The sequence below is a fragment of the Anabrus simplex genome, chromosome 4, assembly GCF_040414725.1.
Source record: "Anabrus simplex isolate iqAnaSimp1 chromosome 4, ASM4041472v1, whole genome shotgun sequence".
Lineage (NCBI taxonomy): Eukaryota > Metazoa > Arthropoda > Insecta > Orthoptera > Tettigoniidae > Anabrus > Anabrus simplex.
This window is the reverse complement of record NC_090268.1, coordinates 203,073,831-203,100,180: the sequence shown is the minus strand read 5'-3', so window position 1 is coordinate 203,100,180 and position 26,350 is coordinate 203,073,831.

Here is a 26,350-nt window from a genome sequence, read left to right as displayed (position 1 = left end):
CTAGACCAGGACCTCTCAAACGCCTAAAATCTCACGCATGGAAATTGAGGGGCAGAGTTCCTGTGCACAGTGCATCGGTCCCATTCGGCTCGGCTCGGACCAACGCTTCGTCTCTGGGCTACTCGGCTAAGCTCGGCTCAACTCGGCTCGGATTTGGAGCGTTACGGAGCAAGTGAGGAAGAGGGAGACAGGCGGAGCGAGCGAGACACGTGTGGGGAAAGAGAGAGACAGCGCTATTGCTACAAATCGAGGAGTGGGGGTCTGCACTCTGGTCAACCAAGCGAAGTCGTCCTTTGCACCGTGCACAGTGCACCTGAGAGGCCCTGATCTACAGTAGACGCTTTTAACGCATGCACGTCCGGCTCCATGGCTAAATGTTTAGGGTGCTGGCCTTTGGTCACAGGGGTCCGGGGTTCGATTCCCGGCAGGGTCGGGAATGTTAACCATCATTGGTTAATTTCCCTCCCATGGGGCTGGGTGTGTGTGTGTGTTGTCTTCATCATAATTTCATCCTCATCACGACGCGCAGGTCGCCTACGAGCCGAACTCGTCCTGGGATCTCCCGGCACTAAAAGCCATACGCCATTTCATTTCATTTCATTTCAACGCATGCACAACACTAAATTTGTAAGGATACTGATGGAAGTCCTGTTTGATAATGTTTCGAAACAATGATCTCTTAATTCCCACTTGCACAGATAAACGGCGTTGACATTTCGTCGGACTTCGTTCCAGGCGTTCCTTCACTCGAACATTGTTTTCTGGTGTTCGAACACTTTTCGGATAGTTGCGGTTTTATTCGCTAGAGAGCATGTTTCACGCCATTTTGCCAGTAAATGTTGCACTGCACACTTTTAACGCATGCACGTCCAGCTCCATGGCTAAATGTTTAGCGCGCTGGCCTTTGGTCACAGGGGTCCGGGGTTCGATTCCCGGCAGGGTGGGAATTTTAACCATCATTGGTAAATGTTGCACTGCAGACTTTGCTGGAGGTTTTACCGAGACATTTCCGGTCTTAAACTCTTGCGCAAACAGTTCGGCACAGATTGTCCAAGAATCGTGCTCACATAACACTAAACATTGAATATGCGCTGTTTTGTCGTGAGCACCATTTTGTGTTGCATTCAACTGGTCACTGAACACGTCTGCTCCTCTCACTCTCTCACACGTAATGATACAGAGACGTACTCGGGAGATGCGCACGCGCAGATATGTGACAGCAACCGATTGGTGCAACGAAATCACGATTTCCAGCATTTCATGTGATGGACATTTCTCCTGTTCATTAACAAAGGGTAATTCCGCAACAGCCTTATGAATTGATGATGATGATGATGATGATGATGCTTGTTGTTTAAAGGGGCCTAACATCGAGGTCATCGGCCCCTAATGGTACGAAAAGAAATGATAACAAAAAGTTCAAAAAATCCACTGACCAAAATAAATAAAAATGTCATAAAAAATGAATGGATGGACATGAACCCAAAAAAAAAAACAAGAAACAAAGAAACAAAAAACAGTGGATCCGACTCAAAATCGGTCATAAAAATAGTATTACTGACCAAGGGACCACTTATAAAGCACAGTCCTCAATCGATTATGCTTGATGTCTAAAGGGGTCCGAAAACCAGGTCTAAGGTCCCTCAGTATGGTACATGTCGCGAGTAAAGTAGAGCCATGATATTTCTCAAGCTACAGAACTAATCAAAGGTAGCGTAAATTCACAGTGTTCCAAACATTCAGGTACTACTCACAAGTATTGTACGTCGTAAAGGTAACGCAGACCTATGATGTTTCTCACAAAATGGCGCCACTCATAGCCAACGCAAACCGACGAGGTTGCTCACCTAGGTGTACTAATCACGGGCGCCGGCATTCCCGTGGTGTTCCTCACATAGTGGGTACTAATCACTGGCAACGCAGACCCACGGTGTCGCTCATATAGCGGTACAACTCACAGGCTACGCCCAGACCCGTGGTGTTGCTCACATGGGTAGGGCTCACGGGTACTGGAAAACCACACTGAACCCCGCTTGAGTGCTACGAATCACAAAACTGTTCACAACCTAACAGAGTGGTACTACTCGCAAGTACAGGCAACCCAGGATGTTCCCCGCATGATGGTACGAATCAAAAGTAGTTTCATGGTTCTAATTCAATCATCCCTTGGTCGCCCCTTTTAGTCGCCTCTTACGACAGGCAGGGGATACCGCGGGTGTGTTCTACATGTGCGCCCCCACCCGCAGAGTGTAGTGTGTTTGGTCCGTGAGAGGTATTTTATTTCCCTCAAGTCCGCCGGCAAGCCGGTTAGGTCCCCCCTATCCGCCACCTGGGACGCGCCACGTGGGAGTATCACCTCTCCCCCTGCTACGCCAGCGTAGTAGGTTCGTGGAGTCTTATGAATTACTTCCGGGCCAGTTTTATTTCGCCCACCCTGTAGAAGTACTCGCTTAAAAGAATCCTTTCTTCCAAACAGGAAAAGTACCGATGGTTCTTGGTGTTACCACTAAAGAGATCCACTGCAAAATTACAAGCTACACCGGCGTGAAATCGAGAGGATGTGGGTTCGGATCCCACTGGTGTCCGGTTGGCCATTTTTGTTCTGTACTTAACATATCTCCAATACGTACCAAATGTACGAACCACGCCCTTATAGGTTGAAAGTCGATTTCGATATCGAGTGTACGAGCTGTTTAGAAGACTTGCTGAGGCCGATCAGACCTACTTACGTTGGGGTAAAACAATACTAAAGGTATATTTAGTTATGCGGATTTAGACGCAATAAAGATATAACAGAGCCTTCCCTATACTTTTCTTCTTTTTCTCCTTCTTCCTTCTTCTTCCTCCTCATCTTGTTTTACCAACACACGATGAAGATGTAAGTGAACGTGGTGTACTACGGATGTTCTTGTCGAAGTGGTCGGCCAGTAAATTGACTGGGGAAGTAAACAAACACCCACACAATAAATAGCGCGATCAATTAAACGGGCATAAGACCGCTTGATTGCTCTCAAGCAATCAATGGGTGCAATTAACTTGGAGCCCTCGAGGGAAAAAGCATCTCGCAATTCTGAGGGTAGTGGGTCAGGTAACAAACTTCTTAGGCGCGAGTTGCGGCGGAGGATGAAATCACCGGTGCGAGGCATGTCGGTGAGATTGTAACATCCAGGGATATATTGCGACCCATCTAATGAAAATTGTCATTTCAAGGTGCCTACAGTGAGGTCATCACTAGGGCCCGTGTTTTTTTGTGATATCGAAGTGCGATATATGCACGGTAAATATAATGTAGGAAATATCAGTGAAATATGTAATATTCCTCAAATATGACATAGAATTAAAGCACTAAGGTTAGAAACATGTTCGAATATTCCTTTTATTATGACTTTTGGTTATGATGTGAAGACAATATTTTTTAACTAATTCCCTATTTTATGATAAAGCCCTCCTTATTGCTTTACATTATGTATATAGTCTACTGCTTTCTTATTTTGACAATATTAATACAATTTTAAAGGCATAATCTAAACATTTCAGATATTGAAAATAATGTTATGCACTGAAAATCACTGAGTGTATTACATAACGTATTGTTGTGATGATGATGATGATGCTTGTTGTTTTAAGGGGCCTAACATCAAAGGTCATCGGCCCCTAATGGTACGAAATGAAAGAACAAAAATTGTAAAGGCATCCACTGACCAAAATAAAAATAAAATATGGCATGAAGAATGAATGGATGGACAGGAACCCAACAAAACACAAAACAAACAAACAAAAACAAAAACCAGTGGATCGGATTCAATAGAGAACGAAAATAACATTATTACCGACCAAGGAACCACTTATAAAGCACAATGATGCTTGGTGTCTAAAGGGGGTGCAAAATCCACGTCTAAGGCCCCACAGAATGGTACATGTCGCGAGTAAAATAGAACCATGGTATGTGTCATGTTGGGGTATTAATCAGAAGTAGCGAGGACTCACGGTGTTCCACAAAAGATGGTACTACTCACAAGTATTGTACTTCGTACAGGTAACGCAGACCTATGGTGTTTCGCACACAGTGGCGCCACTTACAGCCAACGCAAACCGATGAGTTTCCTCACCTAGGGTACTAGTCACGGGTGCCGGTCCCAAGGGCCCCGTGGTGTTCCGCACATAGTGAGTACTAATCACAGGCAACGCAGACCCACGATGTCGCTCATATAGTGGTACAACTCACAGGCTACGCCCAGACCCGCGGTGTTGCCCACATGGGTACAACGCACGGGTACTGGAATCCACCAGGCCAGGCTTTTTACTGCAACGAATCACAAACATATGTCGTACCATGTTAGTGATACTACTCGCAAGTACACGCAACTCATGGTGTTCCCCGCATGATGGTACGAATCAAGAGTAGTTTCATGGTTCTAATTCATTCATCCCTTGGTCGCCCCTTTTAGTCGCCTCGCACGACAGGCAGGGGATACCGTGGGTGTATTATTCGTCAGCCTCCCCCACCCACAGGGGGTGTGTGTTTGGTCCGCGAGAGGTATTTTATTTCCCTCAAGTCCGCCGGCAAGCCGGTTAGAACCCCCCTATCCGCCACCTGGGACGCGCCACGTGGGAGTATCACCTCTCCCCCTGCTACGCCTGCGTAGCAGGTTCGTGGACGTATTGTTGTAGCCAGGGATTCTTTTTCAGGGGCAACGCGGGGGCAGCGTCGGTCGCCCTTAAATATTAGAAGACTGTTCAAGAAAAAGTATTGGTACATTTCTATGTAGACCGACAAATATAACTTCCGATTTGAAAGTTCATCGTTAAGGTGGCGTCAACGCGCTGTTCACAACAGTTGGAGGAGATTAAGAGTAATCTTCGATTTAAATTGACCAATGGAATCAGTTTCTCTTGTTCGGCAACTCGGCAGTAAGCAGCAGAATCGAAACATTAGGCCAAATTATTGTCCGGTCGACTAAAGCTCTGTAATTGCTGCCTTATTGGACGAAATTTAATTCGTTTAGGCAAAAAACTAAGTATTTCAGTGCCGTATGTTGGCTGTACAGTTAATGTAGGTGATGCAAAGGAAGATCACAACAAAGAGCTCTCAGCCGCGTGTAACAGTGAGACCGCAGACATTACCGAATGCTGGAAAATCTGGAATTTTGCAGTAATTACGAATGATTGATGGTAAGAAAAATAAGAAACTTAGCTGCAAAATTTGTAAAGAAGTTGGCGTCTTGCCAACTGAAAGCACATCACGAGGGATGAATACTTCACAGCAATGGATTTCAGTTTCTATTTGTGCAACTGGTGGAAATGAAAATATAGCCGGAAAATGCTTTCTCTCCGGAAGAAAATATTTAAACATAAAGAGAGTTCAGCTGAACAAGCTGCAGTTAAAATACTAAAACAGAAAACTGAAAACTTTGGAAACTGCTTGCACTAAGGCTTTCGAAAAAGGAAAGGAAATAACTGCGAATTTATTTCGAACAGCATATAAAATAATTAAGAAAAATCAAGCCTTCCACGATTTCGAAACTGAAATTGACGTGCAGTATTGAATGACGTTAATATGGTCCCGCATTCTTCATTAAACTAAATCTTGCATAAATATTGTTTCTCATATTGCAACAGAAATTAGGCATAAGGTGGCAAATATGACAGTGCATGGGAATAGTAAAACTGACCACCTTATACTGTAGTTAAAAGTACCACAATCCGTCAGTTGTCATCACTCATAGTGTACCTGAGGATAACATTTCCAGATATGGATCAGCACACTAACATATTTTTGGAAATGATCGACTTGCGAGATGTCACTGCTAAAGGTATATTTAGTGGATTAATGACTTATTTGGGAGTACTTGGGTTCAATGTTGAGTTTCTGAAACATAATCTTGTTGCAGTCTCAATTGATGGGGCTGCAGTAATGGTGGGAAAGAAGAAGGGTGTAATTACCTTAATAAAGCAAGAGTTTCCCAATGTTTTGTTCTGACATTGTGTCAGTCACAGGCAAGAGCTTTCCGTAGTTGTTGTCAGTTAAGATCTCCCCTCACATGTAAACCACTTCAAATCTTTCCTTGATAAACTGTATACAATTTACGACCAATCACCTAAAAATGCCAGGGAAATGAAAGCTCATGCAGAGGAACTTGAAACCGTACTCCTAAAAATTGGTAGGATTCTAGATACATGATAGGTTGCTTCTAGCTTTAGAGCAGTTTGCGTGGAAAAATTTTGAAGTTTTAGTGGCACATTTCAAAAGTGCCAAAGATGATCCAAAAAGAGATAAAATAGAGCAAGCCATGTATGGAAGACTCGTTGAACGCATAATCAATGTTAACTTTATATTAGACCTTGCACTGATGTGTGATGTTCTTCAAGAGTTTGCAGAACTTAGTGCTGACTTACAAGTTTGTGACATTACAATTTATTCGGCCCATGAGAAGATATGCCAGAAAATTATGCTGTTTTCTGAAAGAAAGACGAAACATGGCTCATACTACACTGAAGCCTTGGAATCAGAAGCATTGTTAATGTTTAAAGACGCAAATCTCGAAAAGGCACAAGAAAGAAAGGAAATCACCTTTATGCTGTGAAATTCTATGAGTTCCTCGACAGGCGTATGGAGAACCGCCTTTTAACATCAGAAAACATTGATATCCCAGAATTGGCTACAGTCTTAGACACTACTATTTGACCGGAAAATCCTGATGTAACTTATGGAGAATAAAAATTAAGAAATTTGTGTAAACGTTTTAAGCTCCATGAAAGACAAATCGTAAGAGATTTCCGTGAATATCTTGCTGAGGAGAAATGCCCTATGACCCTCCTGCCCCTTATTAATACTATGAATAGCATCCCAATTTCTACAAGTGAATGTGAAAGACGCTACTCGCAAATGAACTTGATCACGACTCCAACAAGAGCATCATTGCATCTGAATACAGTAGCAAATCTTATGTTCATCAAGTTGGTTAGCCCTCCACTAAGAACTTTCACACCTATGGATTCCGTGAATTCATGGTTCCTGATATGAAGACGTCTGGCGACCGTCACGAAAAGCAAGGAGGGGAAGAATGAAGATGGCAGCGATCAGCCTCGTTTAACAGTGCGGAATTTACTGTAAGCAGGTCAAGAAAATGAGACACTACCACAGTGCTTATATTTATGTGTTCACTTAATTTTAAAATATAAAATAATTATAAATAATTTGTGCAGTTGTCACCTTGACATGTTGATCAAAAATAATATAGCGCACCGGTAATCAATTTTTCTATGTCAGCCGGAAAAATGATAACCAGACTGTGCATAACTGCCGAAAATTGTAAGATGGTGATTTTTTGTCGACTGCAACTGAGAGTACCAAAACCAAACCAAATTCCATGGCGCAACAGCCCCAAAGGGCCATGGCCTACCAAACGACCGCTGCTCAGCCCGAAGGCCTGCAGACTATGAGGTATCGTGTTGTAGCGTACCGTAGGGGTAAGAACCGCCTAGGACGATGCTTCCACTTCCTGTCCAAACATCCGACTAAACTCATGTGGGTAGAGAGTGAGTTAGATTGTCGTGGTTAGTATAGATGATGATGCTTGTTGTTTTAAGGGGCCTAACATCAAAGGTCATCGGCCCCTAATGGTACAAAATGAAACGACAAAGTAAAAGTTCAAAATTATCCACTGACCAAAATAAAAATGTCATGAAGAATGAATGAACGAATGAATGAATGAATGAATGAATGAACATGAATTTAAAACAATCAGTGGATCCGACTCAAAAAACTATCATAGTTAATAGTATTACTGACCAAGGGACCACTTCCAAAAGTAAATCGAGGATGCTTGGTGTCTAAACGGGTCCAAAATACAAGTCAAAGGCCCCTCAGAATGATACTTATCGCTAGTAATGTAGAACCATGGTATCTGTCCTGTTGCTGTACTAATCAATGGTAGCAGAGACTTGCGGTATTCCACACATTATTGTACTACTCAAAGCTTATGACATTCGACATTAATACAGACCTATGTTTTTCTCACTCTGCTGCGCCATTCACAGGCAACGCAAACCTATGATGTTCATCACATAAGAGTACTAACCACAGGGACCTCTCCCTATCCCGTGGTGTTCCTCATATAGTGGGTACTAATCACAGGTAAGGCAGGTCCATGGTAGCTATCATCCCATGGTCCCGCTCATATGGTGGTACTAATCACAGGTACTGCAAAAGCCGACCGCGCGGTGCTCCTGTGTGCTACTAATCACAAACCTATTTCGTACCTAATATAGTGGTACTACGCACAAGTAAAAGCGACCCTTGGTGTTCTCCGCGTGGTGGTACTAATCACATGTAGTTGCATGGTTCGAATACAATCATCCCTTGGTCGCCCCTTTTAGTCGGCTCTCTCGACAGGCAGGGGATACCGTGGGTGTATTATTCGTCTGCCTCCCCCACCCACAGGGGGTGTGTGTTTGGTCCGCGAGAGGTATTTTATTTCCCTCAAGTCCGCCGGCAAGCCGGTTAGGACCCCCCTATCCGCCACCTGGGACGCGCCACGTGGGAGTATCACCTCTCCCCCTGCTACGCCTGCGTAGCAGGTTCGTGGTGTGGTTAGTATAAAAGCCGAAGTTTAAACTTATCTCTAAGTATCATGAAAGATATTATGGAGGTTTGTCGAATGACAAATACTAATGTGCGGTAAGATGTATTTATTACAAAAAACACGATCCAAACTAAACATCAAAATAAAAAATAAAACGGCCTCAATACGGCTCCGAAATGAAACTGATTCGAACAAAATATCATAATAATTTAAATCAAAACAATAATACCCCAAGGTAAGTTCAAAATGTGAATACAAAATTACAAATTAATAAATTTAAAACATCTCTTCAAATCAAACGTTAAAGTTCAAAGATCATGTTTACATGAAGTTACGACGCAGAACAAACTCAACTTACGGAGTCATTGAATTGGGAGGATTGCATTCGTTAAGAGCACCTACTCGTGGCTTAATTCGGTTGAATGAGCTACATGAAATATGATTACATACTAGTGACCTTCATCTACTCTATATATACAACCAAAATTACGGGATTAATAAACAAATTATATACACTGGAACAGGTTGATGATGATGATGATGCTTGTTGTTTAAAGTGGCCTAACATCGAGGTCATCGGCCCCTAATGGTACGAAATGAAATAACAAAAAGTTCAAATTAATCCACTGACCTAAATAAAATAAAAAAACGTCATGAAGAATGAATGGATGGACATGAAGTCAACAAAAACAAAAAAAACAAACAAAACAGTGGATCAGACTCAAAAAAAGATCAGAAATAAAGGTATTACTGACCAAGGGACCACTCATAAAGCACGATGGTGCTTGATGCCTGAACGGGTGCAAAATCCATGTCTAATTCCCCACAGAATGGTACATGTCGCGAGTAAGTAGAACCATGGTATTTGTCATGTTGGGGTACTAATCAAAAGTAGCGAAGACTCACGGTGTTCCACACAAGATGGTACTACTCACAAGTATTGCACTTCGTACAGGTAACGCAGACCTATGGTGTTTCTGACACAATGGCGCCACTCATAGCTAACGCAAACCGATGAGTTTCCTCACCTAGGTGTACTCGTCACGGGTGCCGGTCCCACGGGCCCCGTGGTGTTCCTCACATAGTGGGTACTAATAACAGGCAACGTAGACCCACGGTGTCACTCAGATAGTGATACAACTCACAGGCAACGCCCAGACCCGCGGTGTTGCTCACATGGGTACGACGCACGGGTACTGGAAAAACCCCAGGCCAGGCTCTATACTGCTACTAATCACAAACCTATTTCGTACCTAATATAGTGGTACTACTCGCAAGTACAGGCAGCCTATGGTGTTCCACGCGTGATCAAAAGTAGTTTCATGGTTCTAATTCAATCATCCCTTGGTCGCCGCTTTTAGTCGCCTCTCACGAGAGGCAGGGGATACCGCGGGGGTATTCTACATGTGCGTCCCCCACCCGCAGGGGGTAGTGTGTTTGGTCCGCAGAAGGTATTTTATTTCCCTCAAGTCCGCCGGCAAGCCGGTTAGGATCCCCCTATCCGCCACCTGGGACGCGCCACGTGGGAGTAACACCTCTCCCCGTGCTACGCCAGCGTAGTAGGTTCGTGGGGAACAGGTTGGTAAAATAGCTTACATAACTACACTGACTCTACATGTGAATCCCGGTTCACCAAGGATCTAGACAGAACTAGAATAACCTCAATCATCAACTCAGCATACGGGCTGTCTCCCCATTAACAACAAGACATCAAACAAAAAAAAATATATCACGCAAGTACACATTCCTGAAAATAAACAAGTCAAATAATACAATATACACTGAGAAAATAACGGGCAACAGTCCCATTCATCACGCTGCATTCGAGCGCGGGCCAACGCCCACCGTCGTCTTTCCTCTCCATGCTTCCTGCTTGGCAATCACCTGTCAATATTAAGAAAAAAGACTGCTCCCTAGACTTGGGGCCTATTCCACGAACGAACTTTGCAACTTTTCACTTTGCACTTTGCACTTTTCAGTTCAGATTTTGTTCCACCATCACTTTTCAAATTTAACTTGCAAAGTGAAAAGTGAAAAGTGAAAAGTTAGGAATCTTTTCACTTTTCAAGCCTGTTATGTTCCTCCATTGGTACAGAAATGCAAAGTGCAAAGAAGTGAAGTGAAAAGTTTTCATAAATCTTGCAAAGAGATGATTCCCTTTTCATATGTTAATTAACAAGTATGTACACTAGTTTCTCGGCGTAGAATTTGGTTTAGTGATATAAACACGTTACGACGTGAGCTTTTATTAGCATCAAGTGAGGACAGTGATGAAGAATCCAATAAGAGAACGTACAAAGACGAGATTAATTTTCATAACCTCACTTCGACGGACTTTCGCGAGTGATTTCGTTTTACCCCAACACAGGCTCATTATATTCTTGAAATGATCGGACATTTATTGAAACATGTAACAAAAAGAAGTCAATCCCTTTCCGGAAAAGAACAAATTCTTATATGCTTACATTGGTTAGTAAATGGTGCCCAGCTGCACGGTGTAACACCAATGCATGGGACATCAAAACCATTATTTGCGAACTGTTACCAAAGTCGTAGATGTTATAGTAAATGTAATATTTCCTAACAGTACGTTAGCCTGATAATCCACTCAATATAGCGACGGCATTTCTAATGAAGGGTGAATTTCCTTCTGCGTGTGAATGTGTTGACGGCAGCCTACTCTCGTTAATATTGATGTGTCATAATTTGAGAGGTTATCTTTAAAGTTGTCGAAAAAGTATGTCACGTTTCTCCTTGACAACTTCCAGCACAGCCAGCTAGTTGTAATAATCTTTTTTCCCATGATATAAACGTAAACTGTACGACAATTATACCGTCAAATTCGCCGCGAAAAGTAAAGCATTAAAATCGTAGAGTATTAGGCCTATACAGTTTGCTCATGGAATAAACTCGATCGTATCACTCATTCGCAAAGACTTTTCACTTTGCGAAAAAATTGAAAAGTACAACCTAGACCATGGTGGAACAGAAAGACTTTGCACTTTGCAAAATTTGAAAAGTGAAAAGTGCAAAGTTGAAAAGTTGCAAAGTTCGTTCGTGGAACAGGCCCTTGGTTACTGTTTGGAAATTGGTCTTGCACGGAAGCTACTTTTCACTTCACAACTGGGATATATTTCTCTGAGCTGATAACCTGACCTTGATAGCGAGCACATATATCAACAACTGCTCTCGTTGGCTCACATTCAGACATACACATGCAGGCATGCTAACTTCTTTCGCAACACACACAATAGTCCCTTGGCCCGACATTTCATTCAGGGCTTCTTTTAGGCCTACATCTCAATAATATATCTCCATTTCGTAATACTGGGCCAATTCTAGCCTCACATATTTAACACAATATTGCCAAACGCGCACACTGCACGTGCCCTTGATTTCATTTATATCTCAATATGCATTTCACTCATTTTTGACCTGCACTATTATCAGCCCTTCCACGACAATTCAAGGTTAAATTCCGTGCTTGACCTTTGCCCAAAACAGTCTCCAATCTATTTCAAAGATCCTATTTAAATTCAATGACGTGTATGCACCTCCATACATCTTACAGCTCCTGAAACTTCATGCAAACCAAGCAGCCTATCTGAATCTAGTTTCTGTGTAATTTAAATAAATTTAATCTCGACTCTGCGGATGTATTACTATCAATATTGATGATTGCGGCTATCTAACCTTTCTATAAAGAAAACACAGGAACAACACTAAACTAAAATATATATCATGCATAAATACACAGACAATAAGATGTCAAATTTGGACCTGTCATTTCCCTCGGCTCCCCAACTAGCTAATTATAGAGCAATAAAAAGAAAAAATAACATGCATCCTAATCCTGTACATATTTACAGTTACACCAATACAAAATGAAATCATTCCATATGACTGAAATTTACACTAAATGTCCCTTGCCTAATCCTCACTAGTATTTAATGTATTTCATAATGCTGTTGATGATGATGATGCTTGTTTTAAGGGGCCTAACATCGAAGGTCATCGGCCCCTAATGGTACGAAATGAAAGAACAAAAATTGCAAAGGCATCTACTGACCAAAATAAAAGTAAAATATGGCATGAAGAATGAATGGATGGACAGGAACTCAACAAAACACAAAACAAACAAACAAAAGCCAGTGGATCGGACTCAATACAGATCGAAAATAACATTATTACCGACCAAGGAACCACTTATAAAGCTCAATATGCTTGGTGTCTAAAGAGGGTGCACAATCAACGTGTAAGGCCCCACAGAATGGTACATGTCGCGAGTAAAATAGAACCATGGTATGTGTCATGTTGGGGTATTAATCAGAAGTAGCGAAGACTCACGGTGTTCCACAAAAGATGGTACTACTCACAAGTATTGCAATACGTACAAGTAACGCAGACCTATGGTGTGCCTCACACAATGGCCCAACTCAGAGCCAACGCAAACCGAGAAGGTTCCCCACTTAGGTGTACTAAACACGGGCGCCGGTATTCCCGTGGTGTTCCTCACATAGTGGGTACTAATCACAGGCAACGCAGACCCACGGTGCTGCTCATATAGTGGTACAACTCACAGGCTACGCCCAGAACCGCGGTGTTGCACACATGGGTACGACGCACGGGTACTGGAATCCACCAGGCCAGGCTTTTACTGCTACTAATCACAAACCTATTTCGTACCGAATTTAGTGGTACTACTCGCAAGTACAGGCAACCTATGGTGTTCCCTGCATGATGGTTCGATTCAAAATTAGTTTCATGGTTCTAATTCAGTCAGCCCTTGGTCGCCCCTTTTAGTCGCCTCTTAAGACAGGCAGGGGATACCGCGGGTGTATTCTACATGTGCGTCCCCCACCCGCAGGGGGTAGTGTGTTTGGTCCGCGAGAGGTATTTTATTTCCCTCAAGTCCGCCGGCAAGCCGGTTAGGACCCCCCTATCCGCCACCTGGGACGCGCCACGTGGGAGTATCACCTCTCCCCCTGCTACGCCTGCGTAGCAGGTTCGTGGTGTATTTCATAAAATATGCCATTTGTTATAATCACATACCACTTTGCAACTCCTATGACATCGTTAGCGATTTACATAATCGCTCCGGGGCCGATGACCTTCGATGTTAGGCCCCTTAAAACAACAAGCATCATCATCATCATCATCATCATCATCATCATCATCATCATCATAATCGCTCCCACTGCTCTCTACTCCATGGCTAACACACTTTGCACACGTTGAGTAATTCTTCTTTCTTCTCCTGTTGAAGCCGTCCTCTTGAAACAGGTTCCTGTAGAACAGCAACACATACATGTACAGTCAGTCTCTCTTCACCGCTATACGTGCACGTCGCACAATATTAACCCCACTTCAGGCTCTAAATAAAGAGCCTACATGAATAAATTAATATGAGTACATTATTTACTTTAGAATATGAGTATCTGGGATTCAATACTTGTCTATAATAGCGGCCCAACGGATACGAATCGTACACAAACAGTCTCTCGCGTACACGACCCGACCGATGGTAATATACGGAAGCGCCCTTCGCTTCATTACCAGACTGTGGCGGAAAGTTAAGTTTGCACAGTTATTACACGAATTAGTGCCATCCCGCACATGGCAATTAAATATACTTGGTTTTAGATATACACTGTTCATTGATACAAATTTCATTGTTCTTGGTCTGTGTCGCCACACAAAGTCAAACTCTGCCCACGTGGCAGCGGCTCCGCGTATCGCGTACACTGAGGTAGTACCGAAGTAGACTAGTCAGCGAAGAACAGCAAAAGAAGAGCGCTCCACCGAGTGGTGAGCTTAAATGTGTTTCCAGCAGTCGTTAAACCAAGGGGAGTCTCCGTACGTTCAAACAATCATTCAGAGCTATTGTCTTGCTTAACGTCTCTATATTTCACTGAAATAATGATTGAACAGACTCATATAAATCAGATATCGGCTGAAGTAAATTTCATAATTTATTCTCGAATATTATAAGACTCAGACCTGCGGGAAAGCTACAAATAACGGAAATAACCACTATCTCACAATGAACACCGCACACTTAGAATAAAGTTGGTCATTCTGAATTCCTCACTTCGCTCTTTCCAATATTCAAAGTAGCCACATCCCCGATTTCTCATTGGCTCAACTCAACGAGTGGTCTAACGCTCCCTTACACGTGCGTTCGATGCTGACTTGCATTAAAATTTGTATCTTCTCACGGTCGATGGAAACCTACCGGCTAGTATCTCACGCCTGACTGTCTCCTTTACTTCCGGTCACAACTCTGGCTCGCAACTTCTGTACAATCAAACTGCAGTCCACGTTAATTAAATAATTGACTATACCAAATGAGTCGTTGGGATACGACGCAGTGTGGTCAGCACGACGGATCCTCTCGGTCATTATTCTTGGCTTTCTAGACTAGGCCGCCATCTCACCGTCAGATAGCTACTCAATTGTGATCACGTAGGCTGAGTGGACCTCCAACCAGCCCTCAGATGCAGGTAAAAATCCCTGACCTGGCCGGGAATCGAACCTGGGGCCTCCGGGTAAGAGGCAGACACGCTGCACCTACACCGCAGGGCCGGCAACCGAGAGTACCACTTATCTTTCTTAGATAAAGCACTGGTTCTGGCTAATTTTCTGTTGCCCTCATGTTCTGAAAATGAAAGAAAGAAATGTTAATAAATAGAATTAACATAGAATCTGTATTTAAAACGCTCCTAAATAAAACAACAATAACGCGGTAACGTTTTGTATTTATCGTGATATGCAGTGTATCACCAGGTACTTCTGCACTGTTACGTGATCCCTAATAATATCTACCACCTCGGTGTTCTACCTTACCTATTGCCTACTTCGCCCGCCTGCTACTGTGTTTATTGCAACTTTTGAACCATCCTGCATCGTCTGCTCCGTATGCTTACCCAGCTGACTAGCGACTGTACTAGAGGTGGGGACGGAGCGAGTAATACCGATGAGTAATCCGGTTGTAGCTGTAGAGCGCACCACCGATCCCCTCCGCTTACAACTGCGAGTACTCGCGGAGGACCTGAGCACAGTGTAGCGCACAACACACGTACGAAAGTACCTGTATTCAATCTGTGTTGTTTCGAATGTACGTATATATTTCCTACGCTTGTTATGTTTTGTAGATAATATGAAGTCTGTTAGATTATATTTGTGGTGTTAGTGTGATATTTAAACATATTCGTAGATAGTAGTTATATTTTTAGAACATTTAAAGGAATTTAAAGAAATTTTTACAGAAAGTTGTTCCACAATGGCCACGAAAACCGTCGGATGCCTGGCAGTTTTTTGACATCACTGACAATAGGAAACACGCAAAATGCAAATTTTGTGGCCGCACATACGCGACGGGTGGTGGCACATCAAATATAATATAATATAATATAATATAATATAATATAATATAATATAATATAATATAATATAATATAATATAATATAATATAATATAATAACTGTATTTATAGAAGCATTCTACTGATAGCTGTTTGGCATTGGGACGTGTAGTAGTTATGTTGTCAGATATGTTTTGTAATCACATTTGCAAAGAAGGACATTCCAGTCAACGTTCATTTACGTAATTACTTTTGTCATCCTGTAGATGAAATTATGTCAGTGTTTTTCATTATATTCTGATAAGATTCTTTATATTCAGGTTATTCTTCTCATTAACAGTGTACCGTATCACATGAACTTACGAAATAATTGTTAATACATTACTTTTCTGTTAACTTCTAATCCCCTTGTATACAAACCCTTTCGGTAGGTATGCGCCATACTTTGTTTCACTATTCGAATGAGTTAACTATACGAGTAACTAACATTTATTCCACATACTACCTCCTACTCCCTAGCAGTTACGTATATAACAATTATAGTGAATATATATGCAGTTATTTACAGTTGTTACGTTGTGAGAGAAGGGTATTAATAGAGGGATGCAATACCTTCGCAGTGCATACCTATAACGTGTTTAAACGTCCCGCGTCAGGACATTTACTCGGTAGTTCACTCGGTACTACCGGGTGATGACGTCACAACAACTGCTCCGCTCCGCTCCGTTCCCAGCTCAAGACTGTACTGCTGCTCCTGCTTCTTGGCCTCCCTTCTACACGTCACTCTTACGTCATCATCTGTTCTCGTATGTTCTCGGCTCTGCTATTCTCGCTTATAAAAGTCACCGCTGGCTTGTAACCTGTAGTCAGGTATTGTATGTTAAATTGTGTGGAGGGAGCAGAAACTGTTTACGCAGACGGCTAGTCCGTTGTGACCTTTGATTTTGATGATGATGATGATGATGATGATGCTTGTTGTTTTAAGGGGCCCAACATCGAGGTCATCGGCCCCGGATGGTACGAAATGAGACGAAATGCAATGACAAAATAAACATACAAAATCCTCCACTGACCAGAATTCAAAACGTGAGGACGAAAAATGAACGGATGGATATGAAGTTAAAACAATCAGTGGAGCCGACCCGCAATGCCTCAGTCTCAGAAACTGACGAGAACAATAGTAATACTGACCAAGGGACTGCTTCTAGAGGTCAATACTGAATTGATGACGCTTGCAAGCTAAAGGGGTCATCGGCCTCTCATAATGGTACTTATCGCTTGGAAAGAAGAACCATGGTAGTTGAGATGGTGCGGTACTAAGCAACAGTATCGTAGACTCGCGGTATTCCAGACATTATGGTACTACTCACAGGTAATGAAATTCGCACAGGTAATACAGACCTATGGTGTTTCACACATAGCGGCGCCACTTATAGGCAACGCAAACCTATGGTTTTCATCACATACGTGTACTGACCACAGGGACCCGTACTATCCCGTGGTGTTCCTTATGTAGTGGGTACTAATCATAGGCAACCCAGAACCCTGGTGTCGCTCATATAGTGCTACTAATCAGAGGTACCGTAAAAGCCTGACCGCACGGTGCTCCTGATTGCTACTAATCACAAACCTATTTGGTACCTAACACAGTGGTACTACGCGCAAGTAATAACGACCCATGGTGTTCCCCGCGTGGTGGTACTAATCACAAGTAGTTTCATGGTTCTAATCCAATCATCCCTTGGTCACCCATTTAGTCGCCTCTCACGACAGGCAGGGGATACCGTGGGTGTATTATTCGTCTGCCTCCCCCACCCACAGGGGGTGTGTGTTTGGTCCGCGAGAGGTATTTTATTTCCCTTAAGTCCGCCGGCAAGCCGGTTAGGAACCCCCTATCCGCCACCTGGGACGCGCCACGTGGGAGTATCACCTCTCCCCCTGCTACGCCTGACGGCTAATCAAGTGAAAGACTGCCAGATATGGAACTGTTTAATATCCCTTATGTGCGTGTGTTGGAGTAACCTTGAAAACTGATGTGCCTGATTTTCGGCTTGTCTCACCTTCGTCAATTCTCTACGCTTTCTTTCTTTTAATGTCTTTATTAAAATTACTTCCTGTTCCCACTCACTTCCGTTCCTATCCCTCTAAACGTTTGAGATAATTCTTGTAATTTTAATCTTGAAAAGTGGCCTTCGCATTTCATTCCAGTGATTACTGGTGTTTAACTATCATCCGCATTTTTGAAGGTGTTGAATTGTTATCTTTGACCACTTTCTTTTGGCCTATTAAATCTTGTTTTATCGAAGAATCTAGTCACGATATAATGATTATATTTCTTATAATCTTGTTATTTATTATCTATGTCTAGTCATGACCAAATGATCAAGTCTGTTATGGACTTCCTTGTGTATTACTTAAGTGATACTGAAAAAGCTCTAGTCACGATCTAATGATCAAATTTCTAGATGATCTCTATGTATTTAAAATTATATTTTCATGTTTAAAACAAAGTATCGCAAAAACCTGGTGTCGATATTTGTGAGTCTCACTTACTGTAATAATGTTTCTTTCTCTTAATGGTGTTTCAAAAGCATCTTGCATTTTAACTCTGTTGTTATGAACTTTCCTGACTGTCCTAACTCTCCCTATTTTTCCCTTGTTTACTTTGTATTTACCACGCGATACCCTCTGGAATTGGGCCGGTGAAGCCCTGCGCTAACTCTGCTAACTTGTTGAGGTTCAGTTTTTTAATTTATATGCCGTTTATTGTTCCCGTTTTTGCCTTGGATAAGTGCCACACGATACTTTATTTTTTTCTTGTAACAACTTGCTTTGTGGCCTTTACTGCGTACGTCTTTCGGCCCAGTGGTCTACCTTTTATTCAGTGGCTAGTCAGATCCATATTTGATTTAGCATACATATATTATTATCCATATTGTTAACTATATCAACCATTGTCAAAGTATATTACCCACAACTACCACGTTACAGCATGTTTTCCATTGTGATGTTTTGGCGATCATCCCAAAAAATTCTCTTGTAGGCTGAGAAGACACGTTCAACATCGCATGAAGCCACCGGCGCATATTTTAAAAGATAAAACTGGCTGGGTGAAATATCTTCCGAGGGCTCTTCTTGCTCGCCACTAAGGACCTTGCAAACCGATAGAGAGCTTGAATAACCTAGATGTCGTTTGAAGACCACATGAAGTTTGTTAGACACTCTGAGCAATTGAAGTCCATCCCAGATTGTGAGTAAAGATTACTGCTGTTTTATGCAATTGAGATACTCGGACCTACTGGATTTCACAAACAAAGGGTTAGAAATCCCAATTTTAAAGGAATTTTAGATCCAACTTTTGCCATTGAAATTCTGTATATCTTCTAGGACGTACTCTCTAAAATAGCAAGAAACATAATTCTTTACCTGCTCAACACTCTCATACAACCGCCACCTTCGCCTCTCAGCAAGCTACGACCCGTGCTGAGCTTCCATCGGCTTCTCTGACTTATGACTACTGACGTCATCGAACATTCTTGAAGCTGCTCCATGCCTCCACTGTTCGAGGATATTCCATCTGTGCTGCTATAAATATGCCAATTATTTCCCTCTCAAGTCAGCCCGGCTTTGATAACGCTATTGTGTGAAGGGCCTTCGCCAGACGTGGGTGCCTTGTGCAACGAGCGTCTAGACATAGTCCAGTCCTTGCACCAGATTGAAAGGGCGCATGCGCGAACATTTTGCTCTTCTCCCTGCGGTGACACCTCCCCTTCTCCACTCCGATGGTCACGCGCTAGAAATTTAAGGAGGAAATAGTTTTTTTTATGCCTATATTGCCAAATTAGCATTGCATTTCTACAAAATATTTGCTCATTAATAAACTTTCTTGTAAGATCTACATGACTTCTAATTTTATTAAGCAGAAGTACTTCAAATAATAATGCTGTAGTAAGTTTACTGTTTGCGCGCGTGCATTTACCTAGTAGTTATATTTTCCCTCGCGTCCTATGTCAGTCATTAGTTGGAATGACAAATGAGAGCTAGTCGTTGATTGCTTTTAGCGAGAAGTGACAATCGTGAACCTAACACGGTAACTGTTTGGACGGATAAATATATTTTCCCTAGCGTTCTAAGTCAGTCATTGGTTGTTATGATAAGTGAGAGCTAGTCGTTGATTGCTTTTAACGAAAAGTGACAATCGTGATTACAGAATGTTTAAGTGTTGGGAGTGTGATCGGCAGTATGAACATACCCGAAGTTTACACAAAAAGTGTCATCCTTCTGAAGAGAGAAAACTAGTCCATAATAAGATAAACTCTAAGGGAGGTGGACAACATCTGTGCAATTTGTGTGACAAACGGTTTGCTGACTTCTCAGGTCTTCGAAAACATCAACGAAGGATCCATCAGTTACTACTTTCCTCGTTGATGATTAAGCATTTGAATTGTTGTATTTGCGATTTTACAGCACCTACACATAAAGGCACAGTTCAGTAACTCAGAGAGATCCATGATATTCACCTAGCCTCCGAAGAGGAACTCTTTACTTCCTTCACAGATTTCAGGTCCTGGAAAGAATCCGTTGAAAATCAAACGAATTCTTCCTTCATAAGGCGCACTTCTGTGAAAGCACGTGCTGATAGAACAAGATTGTACAATCACTACCGCCATTATTCCGGTACATACGTGTCAAAATCTACGGGCAAAAGACATGTTAAAACCCAAGGAAGTTGCAAGGTAAATGGATTTTGCCCACCAAACATGAAAATGAAATGTTCGCAAGACGGAATATGTCAGGTTTCTTTTATAACTACTGTACACATGTAGGTCATAAAGGTGATCTGGGGCATCTGCGACTTAAACAGCAAGAACGCGAAGTGATAGCTTCTAAAAGTGCAGCTCATATTCCTATGGATACGATTTTGGACGAAGTTCGAATTCTATTGTAGATGAATTAGACAGCAGACATCTTACCACTAAGAAAGACCTGCATAATATCGATTAAGGTTTCAATGTGAACAGTGATGTGATGCGACATCAAGATTATGGTATTAGTGTCAGTGCATGGGTAAAGGAAGTCGAAGAAAGCGGCAACATGTGTGTATTATTGTAAACAACCAGAAGAGAAGTACCTGGGCTCAAGGAAGAAGACTTCGCTTTGCTGATAACGAACGATGCACGATGTAGTATGCTTGAAAAATATGGAAGCGACTGTTTGTGCATGGACGACTTAGTACTGGACGACTTAGGGCAAGGAATTCCCTGCACCTTTTTAATTTCCAACAGGTCTGACCAAGGTGTGTTATCTATTTTCCTACAACATATTCGAAATGAAATGAACAAAATATCTCCCGATGTGTTTATGTCCGACATGGCATATGGTTTTTACAATGTTTGGTGTGCTGTTATGGACATACCTAAGAAGAGATTATTTTGTACCTGGCATGTTGACAGAGCCTGGAGGAAGAACATTTCAAAAGTGACAAAGAAGGAAAAACAAGTGTAAGTATACAAGTTATTAAGAACAGTAATGGAAGAAAGAGAATCGGCTTCATTTGATGTCATTTAGATGCTGGTTTGAAAATGTTGTGTGATGATCCTGTCACGTCAGAATTTGGCAACAATTTTCGAGATTTCTATGTTCCTACCAAATAGATGTGGACCTACTGCTATAGAGTGCACTGTGGTTTAAATACCAATATGCATATAGAATCAGTGCACAAGACAATTAACTACATATATCCGCAAGGCAAGAGCGTAAAACGCCTTGATAAATCGATACACGCCTTAATGACTTTTGTCAGAGACAAGTTTATTGATCGACTAATCATCCATAAAGGCAAAATAACTTCTAAGATCGCAGACCTTCGGCAAAGACACAAATCAAATACCATAATGTCTGAGGAACTTGTCATAGAAAACGATATTAACTCATGAGAAGTGATCTCATCATACTCGTCTACAAAGGAAACGTACAGGGTGCGGAAGATAGTAGAAACATATGACTGCAAGACTGTGTGCAACAAATGCAATGCATGTATACACAAATACATATGCAGCTGTCCGGATTCCGCCGTCAAATGAATATGTGTAAACATATTCATTTGATTTGCCGCGTGCAGAACTAACAACGAGAGCAGTTCAAGGAAGATCATGTGACGGATAATCTAGTGATTGTCACAAATGACGCACGTGAAAATGAAACTCGCAGACAGCCTGAAATTTCGGCTGTGTCTGTGTCTATACAAATTAAGAAACGGCAACTGTTGCAGATACTAACAAAAATCATAAACGATACAGAGACAGACGAGGAAGTTAAGGCCATAGAAAATCAAATGGCTCCAATAAATGCCATATGGAGGCTATTCGACAGAAGAAGAATACAGAACATCGAATAAGCACCAGCGCTAAGCCATCTAACAAAAACATACCCCGCCAAAGACTGTTTCAAATTTAAACATCTATATCGAGACCCACCACCCGGGAAGCAAAAAAGATTGCGGCAAATTTGGTTCTCCGTGCTAATGCTAAAAATTATGACGATGATCAGAATTAGTGTTAGATGTTATGTTTTACAGTATTACACATTGGAAGCTTCTCTTCTATTTCGTCCTTCAGGCTCAAACTTTGTTCTTTTATGTAATATCTCGTTCATTCCTCTATAGCGAGAAGTTAATTTTCAATTATTTAAATCTAATTCTGCGGAAGATATAGTGTGACAACATGTGGACAAGGACTTGCTTTCAAAATCATTGCACGAAATCCTAAACAAAGAACAGTGTTCCATTGCTTCTCTCTAGTTAAATTCAAATAAATGCCGATGCAGGATTCGAACCCCTCCCCTCGCTTACCCATTCCCTGTTTCCTACATGTTGTTTATAGGTTGTTCAGCTGTGTATTCATTTCTGCTGGCAGAAAATACTTACTATCCCGTGGTGTTCCTCGCGCCGACCCACGGTGCCGCTCATATAGTGGTACTAATCACAGACAACGCCCAGACCCGTGGTGATTCTCACATAGGTAGTGGTACTAATCACAGGCAACGTAAGCCCGTGGTGTTCCGCATATAGTGGTACTAATAGCAGGTACTGGAAACCCATTCTCTGTTGCTACTATTCATAAACCTATTGTGTACCTAACTTAGTGGAACTACTCGCAAGTAAAGGCGACCAATGGTGTTCCCCGCGTTATTGTACTAATCGCAAGTAGTTTCATGGTTCTAATTGAATCATCCCTTGGTCACACCTTTTAGTCGCCTCTTACGATAGGCAGGGATGCCGTGGGTGTATTCTTCGTCTGCGTCCCCCACCCACAGGGGATTACAAGTGCGCCCTCCCCGCGTCCAGGTGTGACGCAAGTAAAAATACTCCGACCAGTCAACTAAATCTCAGGGTAATCCTTCATGCAAATAATTCGGCTTTACGTAAATTCAGAAGGGAAATTCAACCTCAATAAGACATAATTCAATAATGGATGAACGTCTTCATCCTACCGCATATTCTTCCAACATCCATAACCAGATGTTGAAACACCTTAATGATGATAGTTTACTATATCTCCTTCGTGTGTTCAACCGAATCTGGATGGAGGGTGATTTTCCGTCTCAATGGCGAGAGGGCATAGTCATTCCTGTCCTCAAGCCTGACAAAGATCATAAGTATGAAGGAAGTTACAGACCGATTTGCCTTACAAACTGCCTGTGTAAGTCGTTTGAGAGGATGGTAAATCGCCGACTCTTTGACTTAGAGGAGTCTTATGACAACACATGGCGATATGGTAAAGATCGTAAAAAACGACTTAAGACTAAGTTATGCTACAATAAGAGCCTAGAAATCAATTATTCACACATATAAAAATCTAAAATAACAAGTTTATTATCCCAATTAATCCAAAAGAAAAGAGAAAGTAACGCATTGATTATTTGTTCGATAAATCATAAAATAAATTAACATTATCCATGGATTTCATTTATATCAGCGCTGGCTTAATATGATTCAATCTCAATCTTGATATGAGCTAACACCTTGTTTTCACATCATTTGATATTTAAATATTTAATTAGTTCATCGCAATATTTAAATAATAATCAAATTAAAAATCAATCATATCACCATTTAAAATGACACATCATTCATATTTAAATGTTTTTCTTCGAGTTATGAAATATAAATTGTTTAGTAGATATTGCTTCATCTCTGTTTATCTCCGTTGAATGACATGCTAAAGTTACTAACACCTATTTCCACTTATAATCTTGGCACCTACCATCCTAGTCTTACTATATTTAAGCATTCGTAAATTATTACATATCTTTCCAAAATGAAAATAATCCAAATCTCATTACTAACTCTATTAGTTCTTAATTAATCTATTCAACCTCTTATTCCATATTTGACTTTACATGAAGTCTTATTTGCATTGGAAAGTTAAGATAAGTGACTCCCCTCAATTTTTATATGATAGGTCAATATTCTCTCTGACGTCAATATTATTCAACACAGCTACACGTACATCTCATCTTTCAATTCGTGTATTACCCCTATATGACATTTGCTATGGATATTTCCTAACAACACAACCTAATTTTAAGGTAGCAAGAGCCATTTGCTTTGACATATGCGTTTGGGTTAGCCATGTCTACCTTGTCTTACGATATTCCCACGAAGTATTAATCATTCCACGTGCTTGCTTCCTATAATTTATCCAGAATATGAATATTTATATCTAGCATCCATCATTACGTCTCTGCTGCATCTAATTTCATAACACTTAATTTCAATTCCTTCTCATTTTTACATTAACTTCTACATATCGCGCAATTCATTCAATTATACATATCAACATAACAATTTTCCTTCATATCATAACCTGTTCATATATAAAACAATTCCCACGACATATTAAACTTCATTGCATCTATATTCACTTCATTGGATCATAATTCATCTCACTGAATATTTAACCTCCGGTATACCATAATACCTTTCCATGACGTACACCGACAAGGAATAACTCCTACAATCTATACTTCCTTTTTATATCATTTCATTATGACGATTAATAAGCATGTTCGGCTTCCAAACCCATTTAAGAAATCCATTAGGTGCATATACTTTCATTTTGCTGTGTGAAATCTACACTCATTCTCGTAAATAATCAAAATTCCTCAGCTATCATAATACACTCAATACATGTATAATCACTTCTTCGAGATATATCGATTTTATCACAACTTAACTTTGTAATAATTAATTCAATCTTTGCACTTCACTGAGTCACTTGATATCTTAAATACTTCACAATTACTATAAATTTCATTAGGGTACTACATTCTAACTTAATTAAGAACTGTAATTTAGTAAACTTAGTTTGTCATTCTCTGGCTGTGACGACTTTGTAGCTCTCTGCGCTACAGCTGTAGTCTTTGGCCAGCTGGAAACTATGGATCAGCTGGAGTCCTCTCCTTCATCAGGTTGGTTGGCTGGGCGGTTACATATTCACCTCCACGTCGGTCCAATGCGAATTTAGCAAGTCATGATCATCATCTCTCTTGCGCTAGTGTCGACATAAAATAATCTCAACAAGTAAGAGTTCATTTTAATGTTTCTTAAAGACCAAATATCTCGTCAATACTCTTATATTTGCTTATTGAGCTGACGATTCCCAAAATATTTAACACAAGCTTCAGTGTATTTCCGGTCTTATCTTTGCCTTAATTATTTTTGTATAGAATTTTATATAATTTCGTTCTTTAAGGATCAAGAATATCTTAATTCTGCTTTCTTGGTGATAATTCTTGGCTATTTTCCGTCCTCCGATCTCTATCCTCAAATAAGACGATTCAAATAGTGAGTGAAACTAAAGAACAGTATGTCTCTTCTTCTTCTTCCATTTTTTCCACACCTATGGAGTCGCGGGTGGAAACTGTGTCGTACATGTGGATTTGGCCCTGTTTACGACCGAATGCCCTTCCCGACGCCAAACCTATGTGGAGGGATATATTCACTACTGCATGTTTCTCTGGTGGTTGCTAGTGTAGTGTGTTGTTTAAATATGAGGAGGAGAGTGTTGGGACAAACATAAACACGCAGTCCCGGTGCCAGAAGAATTAATCAGACACGATTAAAATCCCCCGCTCGAGTACTGTGAGTGTGTCTACCTTATTTAATTTTATTTGTTTGTTCTGAAGGAGTTCATGAACACGCCGAGCTGTTACATCAAACGTATCCTCACACAAGTCACGTCAGCAAACATCGAACCCGCTGTTTTGTAAGTAGAAGGGCGACGACAATACAACTGCGCTCTTAGCTCGGAACGGGTATATTTGTCTCCTAAGCAAAGCACGCAGGGATTAAAATTTCTCAGTCCTTTTAGAGAAACAAATTAAATTTGCAAAACAAAT